The sequence below is a fragment of the Bison bison genome, unplaced genomic scaffold (genome assembly GCF_000754665.1).
Source record: "Bison bison bison isolate TAMUID 2011002044 unplaced genomic scaffold, Bison_UMD1.0 scf7180017864538, whole genome shotgun sequence".
Lineage (NCBI taxonomy): Eukaryota > Metazoa > Chordata > Mammalia > Artiodactyla > Bovidae > Bison > Bison bison.
In genome coordinates, this window is record NW_011495086.1 from 7,191,633 (window position 1) to 7,202,085 (window position 10,453).

The window sequence follows — 10,453 nt, forward strand, 5'->3', positions numbered from 1 at the left end:
TTCCTGTTGTGAAGCAATGTTGTTATATTATCCCAGATAGCCTATTGCTTAATCCTGTCCTGAAACTGAAAGTGTTGTTAAACTATATTTCTGCATCATTTAGGGTATGTAGTATCAAGGCTGCTTCCTAAAACAACAAAAGCAGGGGGTGCTTAACACTGAGATCACATGGTTTGATGAAGTGCTTATACTGCTACTGACAAACTCTCTAAGGATATATTCCCTCTATTATAAGGGACTGCTATATGAAGGCACTTCAGCCTCCCACAGTCATTATTCTCAAGGAATGTTGCACTTTATATCATAAAATGTAATGCTATTTTACTCATTCTTATTCAATTTTCAGCTTTCCCTTTCTTTAAATCCATCACCAGTATGGTGATATTTAACAAATATCTCTTACTGATATAGGGAAAATCACATGTATGGCAAGAGAGACATAGGATAAAAGTAAAAAGACTTTGGTGAAAACAAAGCACCTTTATTCTCTAAAAAAAAAAAAAAAAAATCAAGTTACTTTTTTTTTTTTGTGAGAAGTTGCACTGATAATAAAGAGTTAAGCAAAAGTTATGCTGAAACATAATTTTAACCAATCAATGCTAATATGACATTAAAATAATGCATTCCCAGAAATATATATCTTTTAATGTGATAGATGTGATTTTCTTACAATGTTTGCTTCTTGAGTTACTTGGACAAAGAAGGTATGGCAAAGGCAAAAATGGCCTCATTGGTTTTAGATACCCTTACGAAAGACAGCACAATCGGATTATAAAAAGGCTCGAGGTCTCATACTGAAACATCAAGTGAGGTGAAGCTGCTGTAGGATAAGAATAGAAGAGGAAAGAGGTGACCCCGAGCTGATACCGTTATCTTAGAAAACAGACGCTCCTTGTTGATTGAAATTTTTTCATTCAGATGTGTGATAAAAATATCTGTAATTTTGAGTGTTGAATATTATTAGATGTAAAAGTATGGGCTGTTATACCACTATTCTGTAGACATAATTCAAATGTTTTAATTAGAGGGAGGGGGGGAAAGGCAGACTTTAATATGTTTAAATTCAGGGCTTTTCTATCTGCCTATTATAGTTACTGTAATTATGAAAAAATAAAATTTTCTTCATGAACTCACTTTGTGAAGAAAAGGAAAATCATTTTTATGCTAACTTGCATTTCTCAATTGTAAATTCATAAGCTACTCTTTGGACTCAGATTTTTTTCCAAAATATTCATAATAGGGACCACACACTTAATACAAGGCCTAATTGAGACCACCATTGCTCAGTATAAGCCTAACTAGAATAAGGGCACCTTTTTTCTACTTGGGTTTTAACTTCAGCCTGTTTCAGACACGACTGTTAAACATAATATGGTGAGTGAAGTCACTTTTTTGAAGCCCTATTCCAGATACGATTTTGGGTTAATCAAAAGTGGAGTTTTCAAAAATAGAACCTGGAACCTGGAGACCAAATAGCTGCGTACAATAACTTATGATTGGCATAAATCAGTTGTATATTTCTCTACTTAATACTTTGTTGTTTCAGTATTTTATGAGTACTTCTTAATGTGGCAACAGTATTAGAATGTAATTTGCAAAGCAGAAAAAAGAATAATTATGGACAATGCTTTCGAAACCCAAGGGCTAGACTAGAGGTAGTTGGTTTTACAGCCCTGCTTTGTATTAATTGCTTACTATGCAACGCTATTACCTATAATAACACTTAAAATATGGTTCACTTTGCTGCTGATTCAGCATCATTAGGGCGAAGGCTGTTCCTGTGCTGCAGCCTAGCGGAATGATTTGGTATAAAAATGACATATTCCAGGAGCACTGGCTTATCACTTGCTGCAAAGTAGGTTAAGAAACATATGAAATAAGTCATATGTCCAGAATCCCCCAGATAATACACACTTTGCCTCCATCATTTGTTTACATGTATTATTAAATGAAGATCAAAAAATGCATTATAGACTCTGAACAGAGTTCACACAGCTGGAATTAACCTTTTCAGTCTCAAACACTTTCTTTCAAGCAAAAAAAGCCTCTTTCCAATACACTAAGTTTCTTAATATTTTGCCAGTATGTATATCTCTCTAGATACAAAGTCAATTTTCTTTTTTTTTCCTTTTAGAAAATCTTAGTGTAGGTGAAAATATAACAGCATAATACTAAATTTGATGCCTGTATAGTACCATTCTTATCAATAAACAGCTAGGTTTTATAAACATCTAGGTCTATCACCTGAAGTATTAATCAGGAATCAAGCAATCTGACCACTGACCTCACACATATACATGCATATGTGGATGCCATACAGATTATGTGCTCCTTTCATAAGTCCCTGGGATTTCTCTCTCTCCCCCTCCACCTCCTTTCAGGCATCTAAGTGTATGGAATTCTATTCTTTGATTGGAGTCAGAAAAGACAAACGCATTCACTAGGGAAGTCAATTTGTTAGCAGCAAGTATTTGAAACCAAAGAAGTATCTGATTTAATGAAAGCATACATTGACTCATACTTTAAAAACACATAAAAATTTTTTTAAGTGAAAGCAAATGAAAGAAGCATTTCTTTATGTTTTCATGATCAGAATGAATCTGTATTTGTTATGTTCCTAAGCCACAAACACACTCTGCTTAGATCGGAACATACTCCAATGCCTTTGCTCCACAGCCCACCCCCACTTCCAATAAATCACTATTTCCTTATGCATTACACATTGAATACAAACGTGCCACCTTTATTATGCTGTAGGGAGAAGGGCAAGAAGATTAGCTATACAACTTGTCATTTACCTCTTTCTCTATGATACAGCCCTCTTCCTATTTTCTTCATCACTATAAAAATGAATCTAGAGCTCTTGTCAGTGACATAATGTTTTCATGAAAGTTCTACTAATTAAAAATCCTCACCATACCAGACCTAAAAAATGAGCACACTCTTGCCAAGTGTTATTCACCACAGAGAAGCTCTTGTAGTTACATTTTAAAGGAGGACCCAGAGGAAGATGCTGCGGAGGGAGAAAGTCTACTAACATATACATTGAGGTTTACCAGTTGTCAGCAGCAGAGGGACAGACTATTTTTAATAGAAATCCTTCAAGAAAACAACAACAACAAGAAAAAAAAAGAAAAGAAAACATGCATCTCCGAACAGCTGAGAGTAAGACATGTGCAGTTTCGAATAAAAAAAGATTTTACTGGAATAAAGAACCATAATTACAGGAAATAGATCTGTTTTTTGGAAGCAAAAGACGAGAGGTCAATTTAAAATTGATGTTTGTCTTTGCACCTGTAGACTCCTCTTTTTAATGATAAGGAGATGGTAGGTTTTTATTGCATTGACAGGAAAACACTTTCAGACTACTGCTTTTGCCCATACTTACAGTGCTATCAATAGTTACTTGTTGGGGACATGCATTTAGTCTTGCAATGTGCTGCATTAATTTAACACCACATAAAATATGGATTTTATTGCAGCAGAGACAATAAATGCTGCAACTGCTGACTACATGCATTTCATCTCCCCTCTTCATCTTTCCTCTCTCATACTTCTGACTCAGACACAAAATGCGAATCTAGGAATTATGCCTATTCTATTTCTGATAAATGCCAATCTTTCTTATTTATGTAGATGCTTAGTGACCATTGACAGGTTCAAGGAATCTGTCTTCTGCCTGTCATTTCTCTTTATATTGAACCTACAATGAACTATGACTATAAATAAGTGCAGAGGGGATCCATTCATATGGAATGCAAAGTAATGTTCAATGATAGAGTTCAAAGCAACAATCTTCTCTTCAAGGGATTTTTAACATTAAGATGAACAAGCATGAGAATAACAAATTACCGCCCATAATATATTTTTAGCATTTGATCAGAGTGAATGAATTCACAAACTCTAACAACATGACCCACTGTTGAGCATAAATATATAATTTATCCAGTTTCACATTACCTCTTCAGCTATTCAAAGCAGTGGTTTCTAGAATACAATATATAGTTTTATGCTTAGTAATTTTTTTACATATTAAAGATAATTATTTGAAAATAACTGCTGAATACAACTTAAAAACAAACATTTTCCCCCAGGGAGAGAAAATAAGAGACCTTAAGGGAGTTAGAAAAAAAAGAGAGAGAGAGAGATGAAATCTTCCTACCTTTTTTTTAATCAGCTTCTGGATAACGGAAGTTGGTTCCAGCCGAAATAACCCTGGAGAAATTGTCACTATATCCCCTTTTTGTTTGTTTTCGGCTGTTATTTCCTATCACTGATTCTACTTCAATCTAACTCAAGCTTTCTCTCAGCATCACTTTTAACTCTGGACGGCAGGGAACCGAAGAAACCGGGGGGCGAGTTCTCTCTGATTGGCTTTCATTCAGTGCTTCTGATTAAGGGGGGAAAAAAAAGAAAAGAAAAGGAAGGAGGGGGGAAAAACCCTTCCTCACTCGGAGAGAAAGGTTCTGCTGATAGAGCTGCAGCACTCGCCATGGGAAGGTTAGAGACTGGGAAGTGCTGGCTTTTGCTCGCACACAGCGATTTGCAAGTGAATGCGAGGGGAGGGCGCATCCGAGAGGAGGGCTTCGGATGAAAGGCGTCCCCTCCCCCGCAGGGCAGAAAGACTCTCTGTTTCAAGGCTAAAGTAATCAGCCCGATCTAATCTGGCTGTGTCCGTAATACAATCTCAAGAACGGGACTACTTCTCGCAATTCTTTTTTAATAGATACTTCTTCTTCATCTGACATATATATCCCTGCACCATCCTTAACTCCAGATCGCCGAAATCCATGAAGCGAGTGCCAAGTCAAATTGCAACCAGATCTGAATCGTTACCGGAGTGATTTTGGTTGCGGTTTAAATTATTATTTATTTTTGCTTTCAGTGAACTTTCTTTTCCTTGGTTCTTCAAATACCTTATTTTTTAATCGCTTATGGTCATAGGAGAACATACCTTACTCGTCGTTTGGGGATGTTCGTGAGCTAGTCTTTTCTGCTTAATCTTACCTGCTTTGCCTTTTGATTTTACAGATAGAATATTTTATTCATGATGTAAATATGCAATTAATGCTATTAAAATATTTAGATTTGGGGCTGGACATCGTCTCCTTTCTTCTTCTTCTTTTTAACTTTTTTTCTCAGAAACTTGAGTGTCCTGCCAGAACGTGGGGGGAGGAGGGTAGATAATACATTTGGGTGGTTCTGTTTACTTAACCATCTAAATGTTCATCGCTCTATTTATTTATCTCGACATTAAATTGGAATCAACCAAAACCTTACCAAAGGATGTCAGTATAGCTCCACAAAATAATGAGCGTTTTTATATTTTTCTGGCTTCATGTAGATTCCTTTTTAAATAAATAAATTACATTAACATACTATAAAATAATAATATAATATAAAAATAACTGTAAAGCTGAGGGAGGATTATGAAGATAACTTTTTAGAATACATACTACTGCTCAGAAATAGTAAATGATATACTTAAGGACACAGAGCTAACTCGTGACAGAGTAAAAACTAGAATGACAGTACATATTTTATATTTATATGGACATATTAAACGTAGAACATATATACTTATGTGTATTTAGAATTTCAGTTTAGTACTGTTTCTGAGATGTCATACTACTGCCTGGGTACATATTTTATTATTCTAGAATCTGTAGGCCTCTTACATGTGTGTGGGGGGTGCTCAGCCACATCAGATTCTTTGGAACTCCTTGGACTGTGCAGTTCGCCAGGCAGCTCTGTCCATGGAATTCTCCAGGGGGGAATTCTGAAGCAGGTTGCCATTTTCTAATCCAGGGGATCTTCCTGACCCAGGGATTGAACCTGTGTCTCTTGTATCTCCTGCTTTGGCAGGAGGATTCTTTACCATTGAGTCATCTGGGAAGCCGCAGACCCCTTAGAAAGTTAGCATAATGAGAAAGGAAAGCAACTCAATCTGGGGGAGAAAGAGGGTATGGGAATACTATTAATAAATAAGATTTCAAAAAAGGTTTAGTATATTACAAGGTTATGATAGGACCAATGTTGCCAGCTAGGACTTCCCCGGTGGCTCAGACGGTAAAGTGTCGGTCTACAATGCAGGAGACCCGGGTTCGATCCCTGGGTCGGAAGATCTGCTGGAGAAGGAAATGGCAATCCACTCCAGTACTATTGCCTGGAAAATCCCATGAACAGAGGAGCCTGGTAGGCTACAGTCCATGGGGTCGCAAAGAGTTGGACACGACTGAGCAACTTCACTTAATGTTGCCAGCTAGTTTTTTGAGGTTACCCTGGTGGTTCAGTGGTAAAGAATCTGCCTGTGATGAGACTCATGTTTGATCCCTAGGTTAGGAAGATCCTTTGGAGAAGGAAATGGCAACCCACTCCAGTATTCTTTCCTGGGAAATCCCATGGACAGAGGAGCCAGGGAGGGGTGGGGGGTGGCTACAGTCCATGGATTCACAAAAGATTTAGACATAGCTTAGTGACTGAACCACCACCACCAGCTAAACTTAGAGTCAGATAAAAATTCCATTTTTTTCTGTAATATATTTGTGTTAATATGATGTATGTTTTTGTTCAACATAATACTGCCTTTGACATATTAAAATTGGTTGTCAAGAGAAACTATAGAATGTCTTAGTCTATATGTAAATTTTTATAGTGTTTAATTAAATGCAACAGGTCAGGTGCATACGTGATGATGGTCTCTTACTAGATTAACTATTTTTGTATATTTGTTTTTAGTTTCATAATAAATGACTGCATAGTATGAGGAGTTGCTTACATTACATTTTAATTGGTCCAGTTGAGAAAATAACCATTTCATTTATTAATGAAAATACATATTGAAATGATGTATTCCCCAAATAATAGTTTTTTGTTTTGTTTTGTTTTGTTTAAACAAGATAGAAGTTTATTCTTCTCTTACATAAATTTCTGGGTCGTTATGATTTCTGTGCTCTGTGAAGTCATCAGAAATTTGGGTTACTTTTCTCTTAATGCTCAACTACTCTTTTGAACTCATATATTTGATACAATAGCAATCACACCCACATCTGCTTTCTGGAAAGAGGACTAAAATAAAGAAGGAAAAGATGCCCTCTTCATTGGAATTTTCTATGGTTTCATTTGCTGGAAATGAGAGAGTTGTCCACAAATTGTTTCAAGGGAGGCTTGGAAATACAGTATTTACTCTGGAAAGCTATTTGATCAGCTAAAAGTCACTCATACTATTAGAGAAGATGACAGAATTGGATAAAATAGCAGCAATGCCACCATATCTATGTGTCATATGGCAGCATATTTTTAAAGTATTTAGAGAGATAAAGCAAAATTTTGTTTGGTTTAAAATTAAAATTTTGTCATGATGTTACAGAATGGTATCCATTGCAATATGCATTTTATTATCATTTAAGAACTTTGAAGTATGAAACAATGGTGTGTGTGTGAAGTCACTTAAATCATATGAGTCTGACTCTTTGCAACTCTGTGAACAGTAATACTGGAGTGGGTTGCCATTTGAAACAATGATATTGCCAGTTATTGCATTTTCCACTTTATGGTCAGGTACTGTATTAAATGGAGAAGGAAATGGCAACCCACTCCAATATTCTTACCTAGAGAATCCCATGGGCAGAGGAGCATACAGTCCATAGGATCCCAAAGAGTCAGACATGACTGAATGACTTCACTTTCACGTTTCACTGTATTAAATAAATAATAAACAAAACACCCATGTATCCTAAAATTCAGGATGTACAGAAGCAGATATGAGAGAGAAAGGGAGAGAATTTGAACAATGAGTACTTTAAAACTTATCCTTTTTTTTTTTTTTTAATGCCCTCTTTGTGCAGGAGAGACTCTTAAGCTCCTATTGAATAAAAGCTTTAGTAATAAAAATTAAAATAAAGCATAAACAAAACTGGCTAAAAATTAAAACTTCTGATAGTTTTAGTTTTATTAAGCAATATCATTTTCAGTTCCCTTTCTTTGTGTTTTTTTATAAGTGGTTTCACTTGGGATATTGCAAATTTATCTTTCTTTTGTTTTCTCTGGAAATGTTATGCAACATAGTCCTATGAATTGGGTAATGCTTCCCTATGGTCACCAACCTTAGGAATGTTACCCCATAGAAAGTCAGAAAAAGGAATAGTAAACTCTGTATAAATGGGACAAATCAGTCAATGCCTCACAAAAGTATCCCTCAATGTGGGGAAAGGCCACATGACCATTATAAGCAAATAAGCTGATGAAAACCTAAAAAAATATATTTTTCCATACTTTTAAAGCTAAATGTTAAATTACACAGAAAATTCCTTACTTCCTTACTATACTCGTAAAATCTTAAGAAAGGGAAGGGCATGCCACCACCGTTACAATAAGGGACCCTCTGAAGGCTGATCCCTTTCAGTGCAAATGTAAAAGACACAATCTGGTTAAAACCAATTAAATAAAACAACCTTCCATTCCGTGTGGAATTATATGCCTAAAAGTTGTCTCAGTGTTACTAAACAATAAGCATCAATCCTTAAAGTGCCACTTGCTAAACAGCTACATACTTGCTTTAAAACAATAGCTTCTCACTCACCTTTTCCAGGTTTATTTTAATGGTGTTAGAGATTATATCACTTTCCAGTATAACAGGAGGTTAATCAAATCTGGTTCTCTCTCTACAGCTATAAAATGAGAATGGAGATTGTCTACACTGCTTCACTCTCCACAAATACATTGACAGAAACATAATTTGGCATAGTATGTTTGACACATTTTTTCTTATCTCTTACCAATCTGGCTTATTAGACTTTAAAGCCTGCAAAATTTTAAAGTACAGTGTCCTGCGATGAGTGGTCTAGGGTGATGCACTTTCTGTTTACTCAAATGTCCTTAATTATCTTTGAGTTGGAAATTGAAGTGAATAAAGAGAAAAGCAAGGTGAGAGGCATTGATTCAGCCACCGCAGATAATAACTGAAGAAGCATGGTTTTTCAGTTACCCTTCCTGAGGCAGTGTAGGCAGTGGTTTGAACCATAGCAATAGATATGCTCTTCATATTCACCTAGTCCTCTCTTTCTATCCATGTTGTAAACTACCATCTATCATTCAAAATGAAATAATAAGAAGAATTGTTATTACTATTTTATTTAGTTAGTTTGCCTGAAGTAGGCACTTCACTTGAATGGATTCTGTTATTTGCAACTGAACTGTTACTAACACCCATTGGTAATGATAACCTGTTACTACTCTTTAACCATGTGTCAACATTTCTTAAATCGTTTAATTTGGGAGTGGGACAAATAAGGTATTACATAGCCAATTATGTTTCCAAAAATGTAATTATTTTGAAAAACAAGAGTTAAGGAAAGAACATCTAATCTTAAATTTATTTTGACCCTCCTAACCCCTTCTGTTTATAAGCCTCTGTGTTCTGTGCTTTAGGTATAAAGGTCAGGGCTGGTTTTCTTTCTTAGATAAAATCTGAACTGCATTACTTGACTTTCTTTCAACTATTTTTAGTGAAAAAAATTTTGGTTACATGTGAAGAGATTTACAAATAAATTGACTCTTATCATCTTTGCAAGGCGGAAAAAAATAGATTGAATAATTTTCATGTTGATTTAAAAGTAAATTCTTACCTAATCTGACTGCTTCCAACTCTACCTGAATAAGGATAGTGGCTTATTTTACATTTTGAATCATTGGTAAAGTGGAAGTATCAGGACTGAATTATCCATTATTTGGTTGTGATTTATATTCATGCCTGAGAAAGTGAATAAAGGAAAAAACTTTCAAATAAAAAAGTGGAAAACAATAAGCAATTCTTATATATTTGCAATTGTATTTAATGAACAAAAATACCTCATTATGTTTAGATTTTATGTTGTATAGTTAATACAGAGACTAGGACTGAGCGGTTTAAAACTACATTTTAATAATTAATATTTTCACTCTGAAAAGCCATTCTAAGAATTCTTAGAATCTTTTTAAGAAAATGCATTATTTTAAAATAAATATCTGTTATAAAGGCCTAGAAAAATCACAACTACTTTTTTATTTCTTCTTTCAAAATATTTCATTCCTCCTCTTCCTTTCCTTATTATTTGTCAATAAATGTTAGTTTTGTGATATTTCACCCTATGTGTAAGCTATCAAATTAGCTTGTGAGCTTGATGGATGTTGACAGAAGAACAAGACTCCTGAGTCAGAAACAAAAGGCACAGGGAGCAGCATAGGCAACTTATCTGTGTCAGTTTTCTTTATCCCGTGTCTCATTTGGGCAATGCCTAAGATGGGCAGGTGGATGTTGCACAGGCAGTGGGTTGGCATTATAGCTGAGGGACACCAAGTATAGGGAACCCTGCTTTTCATATAAAGCACTGCGAGCAAAACTGCCTGAACTCCAAAGGGAGATACTGCCTTTACGTAACTGTACAGCATGCAAATCCCTCTACACTGGTGGGAA

General features: G+C 35.4%; 1 protein-coding gene across 2 annotated transcripts in view; it reads right to left on the bottom strand.

The window, feature by feature from the left end:
• CDH10 (cadherin 10, type 2 (T2-cadherin)) overlaps window positions 1–4,529 on the bottom strand; it is a 188,685-nt gene extending 184,156 nt beyond the window's left edge. For both annotated transcript variants that reach the window (XM_010832136.1, XM_010832135.1), the window contains exon 1: window positions 4,163–4,529. The gene's annotated coding sequence lies outside the window, so the exon portion shown is untranslated. The remainder of the gene's footprint in view (window positions 1–4,162) is intronic.
• Window positions 4,530–10,453: the final 5,924 nt, after the last annotated feature.